Source organism: Pongo pygmaeus, chromosome 11 (assembly GCF_028885625.2).
Source record: "Pongo pygmaeus isolate AG05252 chromosome 11, NHGRI_mPonPyg2-v2.0_pri, whole genome shotgun sequence".
In the NCBI taxonomy this organism is placed as follows: domain Eukaryota; kingdom Metazoa; phylum Chordata; class Mammalia; order Primates; family Hominidae; genus Pongo; species Pongo pygmaeus.
The window spans coordinates 130,561,760-130,582,642 of record NC_072384.2 but is presented as its reverse complement, the minus strand read 5'-3'; the positions used below and the strand labels follow the sequence as shown (position 1 = coordinate 130,582,642).

The window sequence follows — 20,883 nt, the reverse complement described above, 5'->3', positions numbered from 1 at the left end:
TCTGAGAATTTTGGTTTATCTGAAGCAAACTTCATTTCCATGGTTATGGACTGCACTTAAAGGCTGTGTTGATTTCATGGCAGTGTCAACTAATGGGCCTGATGAGAAGCCCCTTGAAACATATCTTATATTATGTTTTTAAACCTGTAATAGAGCTGGGTAGGTAATTAAGATGACAAAACTTCCACCAATTTGAGAAACAGACCAAATTATGCCTGCATTTCAAGGAAGGCTAGGAGGAGAAAGATGGGAAATACAGTCACATTGGGGGATACAGCTTCAACATTAGAATTTGGCAGGGACACAATTCAATTAACAACAGAGGGGTATCAAGCACTGCTGTAGAAATGGCATGCATTTTACAGCAACACAGGCCTGGACAATCTCTCTGCACTGCAAGTTTCTTTTCCATTAAACATTATTTAATATTAATAGGCAAGGCCCCTATGTTATAATGACAGTCAGTGATCCTTCCAGCCAGATCAAGCAACAAACTCCTTGGTTGAGTGGGGGATTCCGGAACAAATGGAGATCGAGCCCAGGGCACTGCTCCAGAAATGTTACATTGCTGGGCTTGTCTCTTAACTTGTTCATAAAAAGGCAGAGAGATGCCTGTACAATCTGTTGGCCTCATATCTTGCATACCATTAATTTCATCAAGGAAAAATTATTTCGACATTCCTTATACTAACTAATGAACTCTCTGACACTGATTTAGAAAGCAACATTTGCAGTGCTTGCCACAATGGCCACTGGAGGGACGCTGTCCATGGCACACATTCAAGTTAAGTCGCACACACAGATAAGCTTCCCACTGGCCCCTCCGAGGTATTTAAAGTAAATTACCAAGAATATAACACTTACTTAAGGAAACACGGCTAGCTAGGACCAGAATCCAAGTCTCCTCACTGCTAACTCATAAACACAGAGTTCCTTTGGAGGCCTGACGCTTTTTTTTAATGTATAACCTTCACACTACAACCCATCAGACCACTCTACAGAGCAGTACACAGAAAACTAATGTTCACAATCACAACTTAACTGCAAGATTCAATTATGTTCCATGTGTTGTACTTATTAAAACAGAATTAATAGCTATTTTCTTCTCCCTTTTTTTTTTGAAACAGGGTCTTGTTCTGTCACCCAGGCTGGAGTGCAGTGGTAGGACCCCAGCTCACTGCAGCCTCGACTTCCTGGACTCAAGTGATTCTCTCATCTCAGCCTCCTGAGTAGCTGGGACCACAGGCGCGTGCCACCACCCCAAAGCTAATTTTTTTATTTTTGAGACGGAGTCTTGCTCTGTCGCCCAGGCTGGAGTGCAGTTGGAGTGCAGTGGTGCGATCTCGGCTCACTGCAAGCTCCGCCTCCTGGGTTCGCGCCATTCTCCTGCCTCAGCCTCCCAAGTAGCTGGGACTACAGGTGCCCACCACCACACCCGGCTAATTTTGTATTTTTAGTAGAGACAGGGTTTCACCGTGTTAGCCAGGATGGTCTCGATCTCCTGACCTCGTGATCCGCCCGCCTCGGCCTCCCAAAGTGCAGGGATTACAGGCGTGAGCCACCGCACCCGGCAATTTTTGTATTTTTTTTGGTAGTGATGGGGTTTCATCAAGTTGCCCAAGCTGGTCTCAAACTCCTGGGCTCAAGTGATCTGCCCACCTCAGCCTCCCAATGTGCTGGGATTATAGTCATGAGCCACTGTGCCCAGCCTAATAGACACATTTAAAATTTTAAAGACTTTTTCTTTTTTTTTGAGATGGAGTCTTGCTCTGTCCCTAGGCTGGAGTGCAGTGGCGCGATCTCGGCTCTCTGCATCCTCTGCCTCCCGGGTTCAAGCAATTCTCCTGTCTCAGCCTCCTGAGTAGCTGGGATTACGGGCGCCTGCCACTGCACCTAGCTAATTTTTGTATTTTTAGTAGAGACGGGGTTTCACCATGTTGGCAAGGTTGGTCTTGAACTCCTGACCTCATGATCCACCCGCTTCGGCCTCCCAAAGTGGTGATATTACAGGCATGAGCCACCGCACCTGGCCTACAATTTTAAAGACATTTTTTAAAAATATGGAACACTCCATGAATTTCCATGTCATCCTTGCGCGGGGGCCATTCTAATCTTCCCTGTATAGTTCTAGTTTTAGTATGTGTGCTGCCAAAGCAAACACAATAATAAGATATTTTCTAACACTTATTTTTTCTCAAATTGGTAATTTTTTTAAGTGATAAAACCTTATATTGGTGAGGACAGGGAAAAATGGAAGCCCTTTAAAAAAATCGTTGAGAGGAGTGTCAACTGGTTTGGCAATAGCTATCATAAGCCTTTCAGGTATCCATGCCCTTTGACCCAGACATCCAACTTGCAAGAGTTTTTCCTAAGGAATTTATTGACAAGGTACACAATTTTTTTTTTTTTTTTTTTTTTGAGACAGAGTCTTGCTCTGTTCCAGGCTGGAGTGCAGTGGCAGGATCTCGGCTCACTGCAACCTCCGCCTCCCAGGTTCAAGCTGTTCTCCTACCTCAACCTCTCGAGTAGCTGGGATTACAGGCGCACGCTACCACGCCTGGCTAATTTTTGTATTTTTAGTAGAGACAGGGTTTCACCATGTTGGCCAGGCTGGTCTCGAACTGCTGACCTCGTGATCCTCCTGCCTCAGCCTCCCAAAGTGCTGGAATTACAGGCGTGAGCTACCACGCCTGGCCACAATATTTTTTAATAAGGATGGTTGTCATAGCTGAATTATGATAATAAAAAATCAGAATCCAGCCGGGTGTGGTGGATCACACCTTTAACCACTTTGGGAGGCTGAGGCAGTGGGATGATACTCACCCCACTGAATTTTGGTGGGATGACATGAGAGAATATCCAAAGTGCCCCGCACGATGCCAGACACAGAGTATGCTCCATAGGGGCAGGTCTTCCCTCCTTCTCTCTCTTTGTTCACTTGCTGGTCACTTACTGGTCAGTCCTTCATATTTATAGTAATAAATTCAGCCCCAAAAGCCAGGAGGTCAGAACCATATTTTTTTCATCAACTGTCTAATAGTATTCAATCATACATATACTTCATTGAGATCTATTTTCCTAATCATAATCTTCAAAGATAATTATTTCAGCTTTCAGTTGTACCTGGTATTTGATTTTCCTAATTACTAGGAATTGTTAAAAATTGGGTACTTGGTAGGCCAGGCACGGTGGCTCATGCCTGTAATCCCAGCACTTTGGGAGGCCGAGGCAGGCAGATCACCTGAGGTCAGGAGTTCAATTGAGACAGGCCTGTCCAACATGGTGAAACCCATTCTCTACTAAAAATACAAAAATTAGCTGGGCGTGGTGGCAGGAGCCTATAATCCCAGCTACTTGGGAGGCTGAGGTAGGAGAATCACTTGAACCCAGGAGGCAGAGGTTGCAGTGAGCCAAGATCGCGTCATTGCACTCCAGCCTGGGGGACAAGAGCCAGACTTCATCTCAAAAAAAAAAAAAAAAAGAATTGGATACTTGGGCCAGGTGCAGTGGCTCATGTCTGAAATCCCAGCACTTTGGAAGGCCAAGGCAGGAGGATCACTTGGGCCCAGGAGTTCAAAACAAGCCTAGTCAACACAGTGAGGCCCTGTCTCTACAAAAAATTAAAAACAAAAAAAATTAGTTGGGCATGGTGGTGCGTGTCTGTGCCGAGGTGGGAGGATCACTTGAGCCCAGGAGGTTGAGGCCGTGGTGAGCCATGATTGTACCACTGCACTCTAGCATGGGTGAAAAAATGAGACCTTATCTCAAGAAAAAAAAAAGTCAAATTAATCATCTTCAAACACAGTGGATGTGATTGGGTATCTGTGGCAGATGCTGTTTGCCACACAGCATTCATTTGCCCACCTGCCCTTCCTTTTCTCCAGTATCCTCTTTTGCACATAGCTTGTGCTCAGAGTATAGGCCTCATCAGTAGCTCTAGGAGGCAAGCCCTGATTGGTCTAAGTCATTTCTGGGTAGATTTTTTTTTTCCCTCTGCCAGCAATTGGTATGGGCATAGGCATGTGATAAAGTTTTAGCCAATGAGATACCAGAGGTCTGCTGGGACTCTGAGAAAGATTTTATCACTTTTGTTTGTTTGTTTGTTTGTTCTTTTTTTTTTTTTTTTTTGAGATGGAGTCTTGCTCTGTCACTCAGGCTGGAGTTCAGTGGTGCGATCTCTGCTCACTGCAACCTCCACCTCCCGGGTTCAAGCAATTCTCTTGCCTCAGCCTCCCGAGTAGCTGGGATCACAGGCACACACTACCACGCCTGGCTAATTTTTTACATTTTTAGTACAGACGGGGTTTTACCATGTTGGCCAGGCTGGTCTCAAACTCCTGACCTCAGGTGATCTGCCTGCCTCGGCCTACCAAAGTGCTGAGATTAGAGGCATGAGCCACCTCACCCGGCCATGATTTTACCACTTGTAAAAAGAGACACAATAAAACACAGCTCCTTTTGGGGCACTGACAATTTTTGTGTGTTGATGTGATTGCTGGAATTGCTGCAGCCATTTTGGACTATGAGGGGAGCCAGGAAGTTAAGACAATGGTTTTTCATCAGTTATTTCAGAGTTACTGAAAGAGCTCTTTAACTCTTCATTAGGCATGTATTTTAGAACATTATTGTTAGTAATTATACTAATTCATTCATTTTACAAGTTATAGTAACATTATATTAATTTTAATATGACAAATCTATATTACCCGTGAATATATCTAAAAAAGGAAAATACAAGTGGAATAAATACACAAAAGTTCTCCTAAAAGTTATCTATCTTCAGGATCTGAGTGTTCTGAATCATGTCCTAAATGAGTGTCTGCAGTGTTTCACACGGAATATTGTCCTCTGTGATGTCAAGAGCATTGGTGGTAACAGTAATGAATGAGGTGCTGGGCTCTTAAGCTGGCGCTGCAATTACATAGAGATGGCTTCCTTTTGATTTCGACTCTGAGAATGCTGTAAACATGTCAGGCTCACGCTATGCCCTTCCATAACTACTTACAGCCTAGGTTAAAAGTGCACTCTTCTCTAGCTTCTGGATTTTCCTCCAAACCGCTACTTTGATGCTCAGGTTTCTGAGTTGTTTCCAGTTTCTGCCTATTACAAATATATATATTTTTTCTTTAAATAGAGATAGCATCTCACTATGTTGCCCAGGCTGGTCTTGAGCTCCTGGGCTCAAACAGTCCTCCCACCTCAGCATTCCAAAGGGTTGATATTACAGGTGCGAGCCACCGTGCCCGGCCCCAAATAAAGTTTTTATAAACACTTGTGTGTAGGTTTTCATATGAATATAAGTCTGCATTTCTCTGGGATAAATGCCCAGGAGTGCAACTGCTGGGCCATATGGTAGCTGAATATGTAGTTTTTTTTGCCACTGTCAAAATGTTGGCACTTAAAATGGTAATGGGCATTTTACATTCCTATCAGCAGTATATGAATGATCCAGCTTCTCTGGGTCCTCATCAGCATTTGGTAGTGTCACTTTTTTATTTTAGCCATTTTGATAGGTGAGTAGTGCTGTCTCACTGTGATTTTAATTGTTGAACATCTTTTCATGCATTTATCTGCCATTCATATATCCTCTTCGGTGAAATACCTCTTAATGTCTTTTGTCCATTTTCTAACAAGATTGTTTGTTTATATATTGTAAATACTAATCCTCTGTCAGATAGGTGGTTTACAAATATTCTCTCCTATTCTGTTCCATCTCTTAGCAGGGTCTTCACAGAGCAAAAGTTTTTAATTTTGACAAAGTCCAATTTATCAATTTTATTTTATTTTTATTTTTTATTTTTCTGAGACAGAGTCTCTGTCACCCAGGCTGGAGTGTGGTGGACTGATCTTGGCTCACTGCAACCTCCACCTCCTGGGTTCAAGCGATTCTCCTGTCTGAGCCTACTGAGTAGCTGGGACTACAGGCATGTGCCATCATGCCCGGCTAATTTTTTGTATTTTTAGTAGAGATGGGGTTTCACTGCGTTAGCCAGGATGGTCTCAATCTCTTGGCCTCATGATCCACCCGCTTCAGCCTCCTAAAGTGCTGGGATTACAGGTGTGAGTCACCGTGCCTGGTCTGAAAATTTTTTTTTTTTTTTGATTTGTGAGTGTGGTGGCCTCCAGCTATAGTCCCAGCTACTAGGGAGGCTGAGGTGGGAGGATTGCTTGAGCCTGGGAAGTCAAGGTTACAGTGAGCTGTTGATTGTGCCACTGCACTCCAGCCTGGGCAACAGAGTGTGACGCTGTCTCAAAAAAAAAAAACAAACTTTGTTTGATCTTGGTAGAATTCTAATTATGCATCTTTAGCTTTGGTAATGCTTGAGAAAATTAAATATATTCAATTCGTGATTACAGACTGAAATGCTTAACAGAAATTTACTCAAGTTTATAAGGGGTATATAAATTTAAGATAATTTGGGCCTGGTGTGGTGGCTCATGCCTTTAAGAGGCCGAGGTGGCGGGATCCCACTTGAGGTCTGGGGTTCGAGACCAGCCTGGCCAACATGGTGAAGCCCCATCTCTACTAAAAATACAAAAATTAGTCAGATGTGGTGGTGCATGCCTGTAATCCCAACTACTCGGGAGGCTGAGGCATAAGAATCACTTGAACCTGGGAGTCAGAGGTTGCAGTCAGTGGAGACTGCACAACTGCACTCCAACCTGGGCAACAGAGTGAGACTCCATTTCAAAAAATAATAATAATAATAATTTGGCCGGGCATAGTGGCTCATGCTTGTAATTCCAGCACTTTGGGAGGCTGTGGTGGGTAGATTGCTTGAGATCAGGAGTTTGAGACCAGCCTGGGCAACATGGCGAAATACCATCTCCACAAAAAATACAAAAATTAGCGAGGCATGGTAGCACATGCCTGTAGTCCCAGCCTGTAGTGGGGCTGAGGCAAGGGGATTGCTTGAACCCCGAAGGTCAAGGCAGCAGTGAGTGGTGTTCCTGCAACAGCACTCTAGCCTGGGTGACAAAGAAAGATCCTGTCTCAACAAAACAAAACAAAACAAAAATTTAAGAGAATTAAATTTGCTAGATGTATAAGTTTTATGTCTTTAATTTATATGTTTAAGACAGTTTAAATTTGTGAACAGTGCATAAATGTTTGAGATTTTAATTTGTCAAATGTATAATTAAACATTAATCAAAGTACAATGAAAATAAGAGTTTTAACACAAAATTATTTGATTTGTAATTGAATTTACTAGGCTTGTAAGTTGTGTGTTGAAAGTTTAAGGGAAAATATGTTTTTAATTCATAACTTTAATTGAATATTATAATATTTAATATTAATTAAATATAAATAATTATAAAATAGAACTTCTCAAATCAGATTAAAAATATTGATTTAGGAATAAATGATTTAGGAACCACTGGGTGGCCACTTGAAAAAAGAAGTTGAATCTCTGAATAGACCAGTAACAGGCTCTGAAATTGAGGCAATAATTAATACCTTATCAGCCAAAAAAAGTCCAGGAACAGATGGATTCACAGCCGAATTCTATCAGAGGTACACGGAGGAGCTGGTACCATTCCTTCTGAAACTATTCCAATCAATAGAAAAAGAGGGAATCCTCCCTAACTCATTTTATAAGGCCAGCATCATCCTGATACCAAAGCCTGGCAGAGACACAACAAAAAAAGAGAATTTTAGACCAATATCCTTGATGAACATCGATGTGAAAATCCTCAATAAAATACTGGCAAACCAAATCCAGCAGCACATCAAAAAGCTTATCCACCAAGATCAAGTGGGCTTCATCCCTGGAATGCAAGGCTGGTTCAACATATGCAAATCAATAAATGTAATCCAGCATATAAACAGAAACAAAGACAAAAACCACATGATTATCTCAATAGATGCAGAAAAGGCCTTTGACAAAATTCAACAACTCCTTCATGCTAAAAACTCCCAATAAATTAGGTATTGATGGGACGTATCTCAAAATAATAAGAGCTATTTATGACAAACCCACAGCCAATATCATACTGAATGGGCAAAAACTGGAAGCATTCCCTCTGAAAACTGGCACAAGACAGGGATGCCCTCTCTTACCACTCCTATTCAACATGGTGTTGGAAGTTCTGGCCAGGGCAATTAGGCAGGAGAAAGAAATAAAGGGTATTCAATTAGGAAAAGAGGAAGTCAAATTGTCCCTGTTTGCAGATGACATGATTGTATATCTAGAAAACTCCACTGTCTCAGCCCAAAATCTCCTTAAGCTGATAAGCAACTTCAGCAGTCTCAGGATACAAAATCAATGTGCAAAAATCACAAGCATTCTTACACACCAATAACAGACAAACAGAGAGCCAAATCCTGAGTGAACTCCCATTCACAATTGCTTCAAAGAGAATAAAATACCTAGGAATCCAACTTACAAGCAATGTGAAGGACCTCTTCAAGGAGAACTACAAACCACTGCTCAAGGAAATAAAAGAGGATACAAACAAATGGAAGAACATTCCATGCTCATGGATAGAAAGAATCAATATTGTGAAAATGGCCATACTGCCCAAGGTAATTTATAGATTCAAGGCCATCCCCATCAAGCTACCAATGACTTTCTTCACAGAATTGGAAAAAACTACTTTAAAGTTCATATGGAACCAAAAAAGAGCCTGCATCGCCAAGTCAATCCTAAGCCAAAAGAACAAAGCTGGAGGCATCACGCTACCTGACTTCAAACTATACTACAAGGCTACAGTAACCAAAACAGCATGGTACTGGTACCAAAACAGAGATATAGACCAATGGAACAGAACAAAGCCCTCAGAAATAATATCACACATCTACAACCATCTGGTCTTTGACAAACCTGACAAAAACAAGAAATGGGGACAGGATTCCCTATTTAACAAATGGTGCTGGGAAAACTGGCTAGCCATATGTAGAAAGCTGAAACTGGATCTCTTCCTTACACCTTATACAAAAATTAATTCAAGATGGATTAAAGACTTAAATGTTAGACCTAAAACCATAAAAACCCTAGAAGAAAACCTAGGCATGGGCAAGGACTTCATGTCTAAAACACCAAAAGCAATGGCAACAAAAGCCAAAATTGACAAATGGGATCTAATTAAACTAAAGAGCTTCTGCACAGCAAAATAAACCATCATCAGAGTGAACAGGCAACCTACAGAATGGGAGAAAATTTTTGCAATCTGCTCATCTGACAAAGGGCTAATATCCAGAATCTACAAAGAACTCAAACAAATTTAAAAGAAAAAAACAAACAATCCCATCAACAAGTGGGCAAAGGATATGAAGAGACACTTCTCAAAAGAAGGCATTTATGCAGCCAAAAGACACATGAAAAAATGCTCATCATCACTGGCCATCAGAGAAATGCAAATCAAAACCACAATGAGATACCATCTTACACCAGTTAGAATGGCAATCATTAAAAAGTCAGGAAACAACAGGTGCTGGAGAGGATGTGGAGAAATAGGAACACTTTTACACTGTTGGTGGGACTGTAAACTAGTTCAACAATTGTGGAAGACAGTGTGGTGATTCCTCAGGGATCTAGAACTAGATATACCATTTGACCCAGCCATCCCATCACTGGGTATATACCCAAAGGATTATAAGTCATCCTGCTATGAAGACACATGCACATGTATGTTTATTGCAGCACTATTCACAATAGCAAAGACTTGGAACCAACCCAAATGTCCAACAATGATAGACTGGATTAAGAAAATGTGGCACATGTACACCATGGAATACTATGCAGCCATAAAAAATGATGAGTTCATGTCCTTTGTAGGGACATGGATGAAGCTGGAAACCATCATTCTCAGCAAACTATCACAAGGACAAAAAACCAAACACTGCATGTTCTCACTCATAAGTGGGAATTGAACAGTGAGAACACTTGGACACAGGAAGGGGAACATCACACACTGGGGCCTGTTGTGCGGTGGGGGGAGGGGGGAGGGATAGCATTAGGAGATATACCTAATGTAAATGATGAGTTAATGGGTACAGCACACCAACATGGCACATGTATACATATGTAACAAACCTGCACTTTGTGCACATGCACCCTAGAACTTAAAGTATAATAAAAGAATATAAATATAAAAAATAAATAAATAAATAAAAAAGAAAAAAAAAAAGGAAAATTCATTCATGCCTCAGGCCAGGAAAAAGTACAAGTAGATCAAAGATCAGCATATAGGCGAGGTGCAGTGGCTCAGCCTGTAACCCCAACACTTTGGGAGGCTGAGGTGGGAACTTGGGCCCAGGTGTTTGAGACCAGCCTGGGCAACATAGTGAGACCATCATCTCTACAAAAAAAAAAAAAAAAAAAAAAAAAAAAAAAAAAAAAAAAAAAGGAAGGAAGAAAGAAAGGGTCTGCGTATTAAAAAATCAGACCATATAAGTCCTAGAAGGAAAAAAATGGTGAATTCCTTTAACATGTTTCAAACTATGTGTCAAAATCCAGAAACAATCAAAGAAAGACTGATAAATTCTACTAAATAAACATAAAAACTTATTGCACAGAAAAATCTCCAAAGACCTTTATAGAAATGTTTAAAGCAGCTTAGTTCATCATAGCTCCAAACTGGAAATAAACAAAACAATCAACTGGTAAACAGGTAAGTACATCCATATGACAAAATGTTACTCAACAATAAAAAGAAATACTGATACATGCGCCGGGCGCGGTGGCTCACACCTGTAATCCCGGCACTTTGGGAGGCCGAGGCGGAAGGATCATGAGGTCAGGAGTTCAAGACCAGCCTGTCCAACACAGTGAAACCGTGTCTCTACTAAAAATACAAAAAATAACCGAGCGTGGTGGCAGGCACCTGTAGTCCCAGCTACTCAGGAGGCTGAGGCAGGAGAATCGCTTGAACCCAGGAGGTGGAGGTTGTGGTGAGCCGAGATCGCACCACTGCACCTCAGCCTGGGTGACAGAGCGAGACTCCGTTTCAGAAAAAAAAAAAAAAAAGAAATACTGATACATGCAATAACAGTTGAATCTCAAAGCATTAAGATAAGTGAAAGAAGCCAGACAGAAAACACTATGTTCCATACATAACATTCCATTTACGGCGTGTTAACAAAGAAAAAACAGAAATCAGATCAATGATACCAAGAATTAGGGATGGAAGAGGAAACTGACCACAAAGAGATATGAGGACAATTTCAGGTTGATGGAAATAGTCTATATCTTGATAATGATGGTGGTTATACGTTTTTTAAATTCATGCAACCTGAAAAGAGTGGTTTTTACTGTATTAAAAGCATATCTCAAATGTGATTTGAAAACAAAGATCATCAAAACAAAGTAAAAAATAAAATAATGATAAACTGTGAAAAACATTTGCAATTAATATTACAGACAAACAGGCAATCTCCCTAAAGAGTTTGTACAAAGAGAGAAAATATCAACAAATAGTTCACAGGGAAAATAAAATTCACAAGCCTCATAGACATATAAAAAGATTCTCAATTTCACTCATAATAGTAAAGCATATTAAAATCATACTGAAATATTATTTCTCATCCATCCAGACTAGCAAAATCCAAAAGAATAAAAACACACTCCATTTGCAAGGATCTGGGGAAACAGGAACTCACCACTGTGGTACAAAATGTATGGAGGGAAATTTGGCATAATCTAATAAAATTATGGACGCTTTCATCCTGTGACTCAGCAATTCCATTCACGGGATTACATACTACAGACAATAGTGCCACACAGAAGAAACACAAAGGATAGGCCGGGCGCGGTGGCTCACGCCTGGAATCCCAGCACTTTGGGAGGCCGAGGCGGGTGGATCATGAGGTCAGGAAATCGAGACCATCCTGGCTAACACGGTGAAACCCCGTCTCTACTAAAAATACAAAAAATTAGCCGGGCGTGGTGGCGGGCGCCTGTAGTCCCAGCTACTCCAGAGGCTGAGGCAGGAGAATGGCGTGAACCCGGGAGGCGGAGCTTCCAGTGAGCTGAGATCGCGCCACTGCACTCCAGCCTGGGCGACAGAGCGAGACTCCGCCTCGGAAAAAAAAAAAAGAAAAAAGAAATACAAAGGATACATGTATAAGTTTCTTCATTGAAGTATTACTGGCAAAAGCTAAAAAAAACAACCTGGGGGGCCGGGCACGGTCGCTCACGCCTGTAATCCCAGCACTTTGGGAGGCCGAGGTGGGCGGATCACGAGGTCAGGAAATCTAAATCATCCTGGCCAATATGGTGAAACCCCACCTCTACTAAAAATACAAAAATTAGCTGGGTGTGGTGGCAGGCGCCTGTAATCCCAGTTACTCAGGAGGCTGAGGCAGAAGAATCGCTTTAACCTGGGAGGCGGAGGTTGCAGCAAGCCGAGATCACGCCACAGCATTCCAGCCAGGGCGATAGGGTGAGACTTCGTCTCAAAAAAAAAAAATAAAATAAATAAATAAATAAATAAATAAAAAAGCAACCTGGATCCAGCAATAGGGGACAGGATGAATGAACTTTGACATAACATCACAAAGGAGTACTCTGTTAATTATGTGCTACCCTAAAAAAGAATGATGAAGCCGGGCGTGGTGGCTCACGCCTGTAAACCCAGCACTTTGGGAGGCCAAGGTGGGTGGATCACCTGAGGTCAGGAGTTCGAGACCAGCCTGGCTAACATGGTGAAACCCTGTCTCTACTAAAAATACAAAATTAGCCAGATGTGGTGGTGCATGCCTGTAATCCCAGCTACTCGGAAGTCTGAGGCAGGAGAATCACTTGAACCCAGGAGGCGGAGGTTGCAGTGAGCCAAGATCGCACCACTGCACTCCAGCCTGGACAACAGAGTGAAACTCCGTCTCATAAATAAATAAATAAATGCCAAGGCTGCTGAGTGAAGTGGCTCATGCTTGTAATCCCAGTACTTTGGGAGGCTGAGGCAGGAAGACTAGTTGGGGCCAGGAGCTTGAGACTAGCATGGATAACACAGTGCAACTCCATCTCTAAAATAAAATAAAAAATAAAATAAAATAAAATAACAATTAACTAGGTGTGGTGGTGCATGCCTGTAGCGCCAGCTATTTAGGAGGCAGAAGTAGGAGGATTGCCTTAGTCCAAGAGTTTGAGGCTGCAGTGAGCTATGAATACACCACTGCACTCCAGCCTTAATGACAGAGCAAGATCCTGGTCTCAAAAAAAAGAAAAAAAGATACCAAAATTAACTTTATTCATTACCTAATTATTTATAAGTAGTTAGAAAATGAATATGGGAAGAAATATACCCTACATGCAACAGTTCAAAACAATAAAATACCTAAAAATAAATAACATAAGGAGTATAAAACCTAATTTTTTTTTTTTTTTGAGATACTCTGTCACCCAGGCTGGAGTGCAGTGGCACAATCTCGCCTCACTGCAACCTCTGCCTCCCAGGTTCAAGTGATTCTCATGCCTCAGCCTCCCTGGTAGCTGGGATTACAGGCGCATGCCACTGTGCCCAGCTAATTTTTGTGTGTTTTTTGTAGAGATGAGGTTTCGCCATGTTGGTCAGGCTGGTCTCAAACTCCTGGCCTCATGTGATTGGCCCAGCTCTGCCTCCCAAAGTGCTGGGTTTACAGGCGTGAGCCACCATATCTGGCCAAAAACCTAATTTTAAAACTATTCAATTTTATTGATGACCCTAAAGCCAATACCTGAACAAATTGAGAGGCATTTTATAGTCAGTCTAAGATTAAAATTTTAATTTCCTTTTTAAAAAAACTACCCCTTCCCAAATGAATATGTAAACCTAATGCAAAGCCAATCAAAATTCACCTTTTTCGGGGAAAGAGGACAAAATTATTTTAAATTCATGCAGTAAAATAAATGTGGCTGGGCACAGTGGCTCATGCCTGTAACCTCAGCACTTTGGGAGGCCGAGGCGGGAGGATCACGAGGTCAGGAGATCGAGACCATCCTGGCCGACATGGTGAAACCCCGTCTCTACTAAAAATACAAAAATTAGCTGGGCGTGGTGGCGTGCGCCCGTAGTTCCAGCTACTCAGGAAACTGAGGCAGGAGAATCGCCTGAACCTGGGAGGCGGAGGTTGCAGTGAGCCGAGATCGCACCACTGCACTCCAGCCTGGCGACAGAGCGAGATGCCGTCTCAAAAATAAATAAAATAAAATAAAATAGTTGTGTGAAAATTGCCAAGAAAATCTTGGGAAAAAAATTGTGTCTTTCAATATATTAGAAAGTAATTTCAGGCTATTATAAATAGCATGGTATTTGTATATAATAAACAAATATATTGGTGGAAGAGTTCACCAGTATCTTCAGGTATATATGGAAAAGGTAGTATTTTAATTTGGGAAGAAAGGATGATTGACTTAATAACAGTATTAATGTGATAAGCCACCCATCTAAAAGGAATAAATTGATTTATTTACTTTTGAGATGGAGTCTCGCTCTGAATCCCAGGCTGGAGGGCAATGGTGGTGATCTCGGCTCACTGCAACCTCTGCCTCCCAGGTTCCAGCAATTATCCTGTCTCAGCCTCCTGAGTAGCTGGGATTACAGGTGCCTGCCACCATGCCCAGCTAATTTTTGTATTTTTAGTAGAGATGGGGTTTCATCATGTTGGCCAGGCTGGTCTTGAACTCCTGACCTCAGGTGATCCACCCGCCTTGGCCTCCCAAAGTGCTAGGATTACAGGCATGAGCCACTGTGCCCAGCCTAAAAGGAATACATTTAAACTGCTACCTTCAACGACACTCAAAAATAAATTCTAGGCTGGGTGTCATGGCTCAACATTTTGGGGTGGCTTGAGGCTAGAAGTTTGAGACCAGCCTGGGCAATGCAGCGCAACCTCATCTCTACAAAAAACTAAAAAGTAAAAATAAAAATTAGCCAGGCATGGCGGCACATGCCTATAGTCTCAGCTACTAATGAGGCTGAGTCAAGAGGATTGCTTGAGCTCAGGTGTTCGAGGCTGCAGTGAGCTATGACAGCACCAGTGCACTGCTATGTGGGCGACAGTGACACCCTATCCTAACACCACCCCCCCGCCCAAAAAAAAAAGACCAGGCATGGTGCCTCACACCTGTAATCCCAGCACTTTGGGAAGCCAAGGTGGCAGGATGGTTTGAGCCTACGAGTCTGATACCAGCCAGGGTAACACAACTCACCCCACCTCTACAAAAATAAAAAATTACCCAGGTGTGGTGGCGTGTCCCTGTATGCAGTCCCAGCTCCTCAGGAGGCCGAGGTAGAAGGATCACTTGAGCCCAGGAGGTTGAGGCTGCAGTGAGCTATGATCTTACCACTGCACTCCAGCCTGGATGACAGAGTGAGACCCCATCTCAAAAATAAATAAATAAAAATAAATAAATAAATTCTAGATGGATATGAGAAATGCCAAAGTAATACTATAATATTTTAATAATAATAATTATAATATCACTTTCATTTCAGAAAAGGGTACAGGAAACAGGGATAGCACCCCCACACTAAGAATCATTATGCATGCTTTTAACACCATCCTTATTATCAGGCTGAAACCTTGAAATTAGAACTTTAGACTTGACTGATTAGAAGTTGTTATTTTAACTGTACAATTCACTAGAGATGGTAGTTATTCATTTTGCTTCCTCTCCTAGGTCTTCAGATCCAGAAATGTAACTTTGGCAGTATTCTTTTTTTTTTTTTTTTTTTTTTTGAGACGGAGCCTAGCTCTGTTGCCTAGGCTGGAGTGCAGTGGGACGATCTCGGCTCACTGCAAGCTCCACCTCCTGGGTTCACGCCATTCTCCAGCCTCAGCCTCCTGAGTAGCTGGGACTACAGGCGCCCGCCACCACGCCCAGCTAATTTTTTTGTATTTTTAGTAGAGACGGGGTTTCACCGTGTTAGCCAGGATGGCCTCCATCTCCTGACCTCATGATCCACCCGCCTCGGCCTCCCAAAGTGCTGGAATTACAGGCATGAGCCACCGTGCCCGGCCTACTTTAGCAATCAATATTCTTTACAGAAAAATGTTCTATTACAATAAAGCAAACTGGAGAATTCATGATTGCTGTCATTTTCTCCTCACCATGCATAAAGACTTGGATGTTTACACCTCAGACACAATCTCACATTAGGCAGATTTTCTGAAAGCAAAACTTGCACAAGATTTTGCACAAGGGAAGGAGGATACGTAAGTAAAGTATAAATACCAATGGTCAAAATCTTTCCAAAAGAAAATGAGGGAGGCCGTGCTCAGTGGCTCACACCTGTAATCCCAGCACTTTGGGAGACCAACATGGGAGGATCACTTGAGGCCAGGTGTTCAAGACCAGCCTGGGCAAAATAGCAAGATTCCACCTCTTTTTATTAAAAATTAAAAATTATTTTAAAAAAGAAAACGAGGGCAAAATCTAACATGGGTACTTACGATTCAGAAAAAAAAGTCATATAAGCAATAAGAGGCTACAAGATGGATAACCTAAGTGAATGGAATGTCACTGTGTTCTACAGTGTGAAGGAATGAAGGACACTTTGAGAACATCCAAGCAGTTTTGGACTTAGAGGGACATTCCGGCTCAAGGACTTACTAACTGGGTGACCTTGGGTGAGTCTCATCATCTGTTTCTTCAGTGTCAAAGAGATGATAATGCCTTGGTCACAATGTTTTGGGAGGATGGAAATGAAATGATACATGTAAACATGCCTAGCACAGTACCAGGAACATTTTTAGTTTCCTCTCCCATTAACTTATTACTGGAATTTGTTTACCTACAGGGCGAGAATGTAGTCATAGTTCCCTAAGGTTTATGGGAAGAAGCTCAGATCCACTCTTGCAGTGGGACACCGTGAGACATCTACTCCCAAGTGCAGAGGGACGGGGTGAGTCAATGCCACACCAACAATTCTAACACATGCTTTATAGAGGCCTGACCCCAAAACACTCAAGATGTCTGCAGATAAGCGTGCTAAAAATTTCAAAGAAATTCAGAGCCCTCGGCCGGGTGTGGTGGCTCACGCCTGTAATCCCAGCACTTTGGGAGGCCAAGGTGGGCAGACCACAAGGTCAGGAGTTCGAGATCAGCCTGGCCAATATGGTGAAACCCCGTCTCTACTAAAAATACAAAAATTAGCTGGGCGTGGTGGCGGGCGCCTGTAGTCCCAGCTACTCAAGAGGCTGACACAGGAAAATTGCTTGAACCCAGGAGGCGGAGGTTGCAGTGAGCTGAGATTGTGCCACTGCACTCCAACCCGGATGACAGAGTGAGTGAGACTCTGACTCAAAAAAAAAAAAAAAAAAAAAAAAAGGGCCCTCTATAAACAATAAGAACAAAAAAAAAATTGTAAAGGTCAAACAGATGGAAGTGAAGGTTTTTTTAAAAAAAATTTTTTTTTAATTTGCATTAGTACAATATTATCTTCCAGAACAAGCCTCTGAAAAAATAATACAACCTGGAATCCTGTTTCCAAAACCTTCCCAGATATGGGCAGGCAAAGTGACTAAGAAGGTACAAAGCCCCCAGGTGTCTGTGGCTCCACTGTACCAAATTCATCTTGGGATATACCTGACTCTAAGCCTACAAGCTGCTTCTTCAAAAAGTTACTATTTACAACTTGAAGGCGTCTATACTTTTACTTCTGGTACAAAATTGTAATCTAGTAGTAAAAAATTTATTTTAAAAATTTTGCCCAAGTTTCTTGAGGGCACAGCTGGAAGGAACTCTCTTAGTGTCTAATCCCCTGGTGGGGAATGAGGGAAATGCCAGGTCCAGCTGGTTGAGAAGCTGACAGTTAACTTTGCATCAGACAAACATTTGCTATCAGAAACACAATTTTTCTCTCTCTCGTCCCTTTCTCTCAACAGTGAGAGCTTCTTAATTTCTTCTTGTTATTGACTCATTCCCTATTACTGCTTGCTTCAAATGCATCCTCAGGTAGAGTCCTATCACTCAGAAAGGGTCACCTCATTGTTTTGTATTGTTTTGGAGACAGTCACACTCTATCGCCCAGGCTGGAGTGCAACGGTGCGATCTCGGCTCACTGCAACCTCCGTATCCCCAGTTCAAGCAATTCTCCTGCCTCAGCTTCCTGAGTAGCTGGGATTACAGGCGCCTGCCACCACGCCAAGCTAATTTTTGTATTTTTAGTAGAGATGGGGTTTCATCATGTTGGCCAGGCTAGTCTCAAACTACCGACCTCAGGCTATTTGCCCGCCTTGGCCTCCCAGAGTGCTGGGATTACAGGCATGAGCCACCGTGCCTGGCCTACTTCATAGTTTGATTTCTGTGCCTCCTTCAGTCTCTCTGCATATGTAACGTTTCCCTCTTTACTGTGTGGCTTCCTTTCTTCCTGCTGCGGGATGCCTGCATCTATGCCCTTTTCAGTGCCTATCTGCCAGTGAAAAGAATATTCACTAAAGCACTTGTGTTTCTGGGAATTAAATATTCTAAAATTATTAAACATAACAAAATTGGATATAGTTTCATGAAATCTTCCTCTGCTCCTGTTAGGAACTGAACTGTGTCCCTCCCAAATACATACTTTGAAGTCCTAACCCCCAGTGTGATGGTATTTGGAGATAAGACTTGTAAGAAGGATATTGAGATTAAAAAAGTCATATGGGTAGAATCCTAATTCAATAGGACTGGGGTTCTTAGAATAAGGGGAAGAGACCCCAGGGGTGTTGTTGGGGCTTAGAAAACAATACCCCACCTTATGAGGTTTGGCGCTGAGTGCTTTGAACTAAAGGAGAACTAGAGTCTCTCTGACCTTTTCCTGCCCTTCTGTCTCTTGTCCCTTTTTCTCTCCCAAAGTGCAGTGAGAGGCATTCTCTGAATTTCCCTTATCTGCCTTGAGATCCTTCAGAAAGAACTCAATTGTCCTGCATCCCCCTCCACAAGAATCCCATCATGTAGGGAGACTGACTTACCACAGGAAAGAAGACCAAAGGTTAACATCAAATATCCAGACAGACTTTGTCACGAGTTATCACCTGTTCTTCTGGCCCATTCTTTCTCTCCCTCAAATCATTTATGCTCCCCTAAGCTGTCTGCATCCTTCCTTCCCTCTCCCCTGTGATGAGAGCATATAAGCTTCTAAATCTCACTGCTTTGCGGATATTTTCTTTCTTGTGATGCCCCTTTTCTATTGTTAATCTGTTTACAGTCAGTTCATTTCATAGACTCAAATTACGGAACCTTCAGAGGGTGATGGGAAAGTTTCCTCTGCCCCGACAATGTGTATGCCCAGAGAAAAGACCATGGCAGAACACAGCAAGAAGTCAGCCATCTGAAAGCCAAGGAGAGAGGCCTCGGCAGAAGCCAAACCTGCCAACACCTTAATCTTGGACTTCTGGTTTCCAGAACTCTGAGAAAATACATTTCTGTTGTTTAAGTCATCGAGTCTGTGGCAGTTTGTTATGGCAGCCTGAGAAAACTAATACAGCTCCCAAAATGATCATTGTAAGAATAGATTTTACTGAGTGGCTACCATGTGACATGTACAGAGTGCTTTGGACTAAATCCCATTTAATCTTTACAACAACCCTAAGAGGTTAATTAGGATTGTGGTGCTGGGATGAATAAAGATGAACAAAGCAAGATGCAAGGAAGTTTAGGAGAACTTGCCCTCAACCATTCACTGCTCAGTGGGACCTGAATCCAGGTCTATTTTGTCCCACAGTCTATAAACCTGTTAAACCTGTTAAACATGTGACCTTACAGGAATGACAGAAAGCCTTAACTTTTCATTGGCCATGATAATGTAGAGAAGGAGTGGTGTTCATAATCCATATGATGCCAATCCACAAATTATTTATGCTTGGAATTAAATGGGTTTGTACTTAAATTTGATAGGAGTTCCAATGGTATGCTTGAGCAATCATAGTATTTCATTCATTCCACAAACACACAGGGCATTGTTTTAGGCAAAACAGACAAAACCCCCGACTCCCATGGGGATTCCATTCTTTGACGAGGGAGAGAAAAGGGAGGTAGACAATACATAAAACAAGTAAACATATTTCTCTCTCTTTTTTTTTTTTTTCTGAGACGGGGTCTTACTCTGTTGCCCAGGATGGAGTGCAGTGGCACAAGCAGGGCTCATGCCAGCCTTGACCTCCTGGATTCAAGTGATCCTACCACCTCAGCCTCCCACGTAGCTGGGACTACGGGCATGTGCCAGCATGCCCAGCTAATTTTTTATAGAGATAGGGTTTTGCCATATTGCCCAGGCTCAAACAATCTGCCTACCTTAGTCTCCCAAAGTGCTGGGATTACAAGTATAAGCCACCATGCCTGGCCAACATATTTCATAGTGTGTTACTAAAAAATGCTGTGAAGAAAAATAAACAAGGAAAAGATAAAAAGTGCTGGGCAGGGGATGAGGGTTCAATTTTAAATACGGTGATCGGGCTGGGCGCAGTGGCTCACACCTGTAATCCCAACACTTTGGGAGGCCAAGGAAGGCAGATCATTTGAGGTCAGGAGTTCAAGACCAGCCTGACCAACAGGGTGAAACCCCGTCTCTACTAAAAATACAAAAATATTGCCGGGCGTGGTGGTGCATGTCTGTAGTCCCAGCTACTTGGGAGGCTGAGGCAGGAGAATTGCTTGAACCCGGGAGAGAGAGGTTGCAGTGAGCCGAGATGGCGCCACTGTACTCCAGCCTGGGTGATAGAGCGAGACTCTCTCAAAAAAAAAAAAAAAAAAAGGCTGGGCATGGTGGCTCACGCCTGTAATCCCAGCACTTTGGGAGGCCGAGGCGGGCGGATCACGAGGTCAGGAGATCGAGACCATCCTGGCTAACACAGTGAAACCCCGTCTCCACTAAAAATACAAAAAATTAGCCAGGCATGATGGCGGGTGCCTGTAGTCCCAGCTACTTGGGAGGCTGAGGCAGGAGAATGGCGTGAATCCGGGAGGGGGAGCTTGCAGTGAG

The 20,883-nt window shown here is 42.6% G+C and overlaps 1 protein-coding gene and 1 non-coding gene across 6 annotated transcripts in view; both read right to left on the bottom strand.

Annotated features, from left to right (window-relative positions):
• Positions 1 to 20,883, bottom strand: part of FBXO36 (F-box protein 36) — a 93,251-nt gene that overhangs the window by 37,852 nt on the left and 34,516 nt on the right. The window lies entirely within an intron of this gene.
• On the bottom strand, positions 2,055 to 2,161 carry LOC129032189 (U6 spliceosomal RNA). Its single transcript, XR_008501215.1, has one exon. It is a non-coding gene; the product is annotated as a U6 spliceosomal RNA (small nuclear RNA).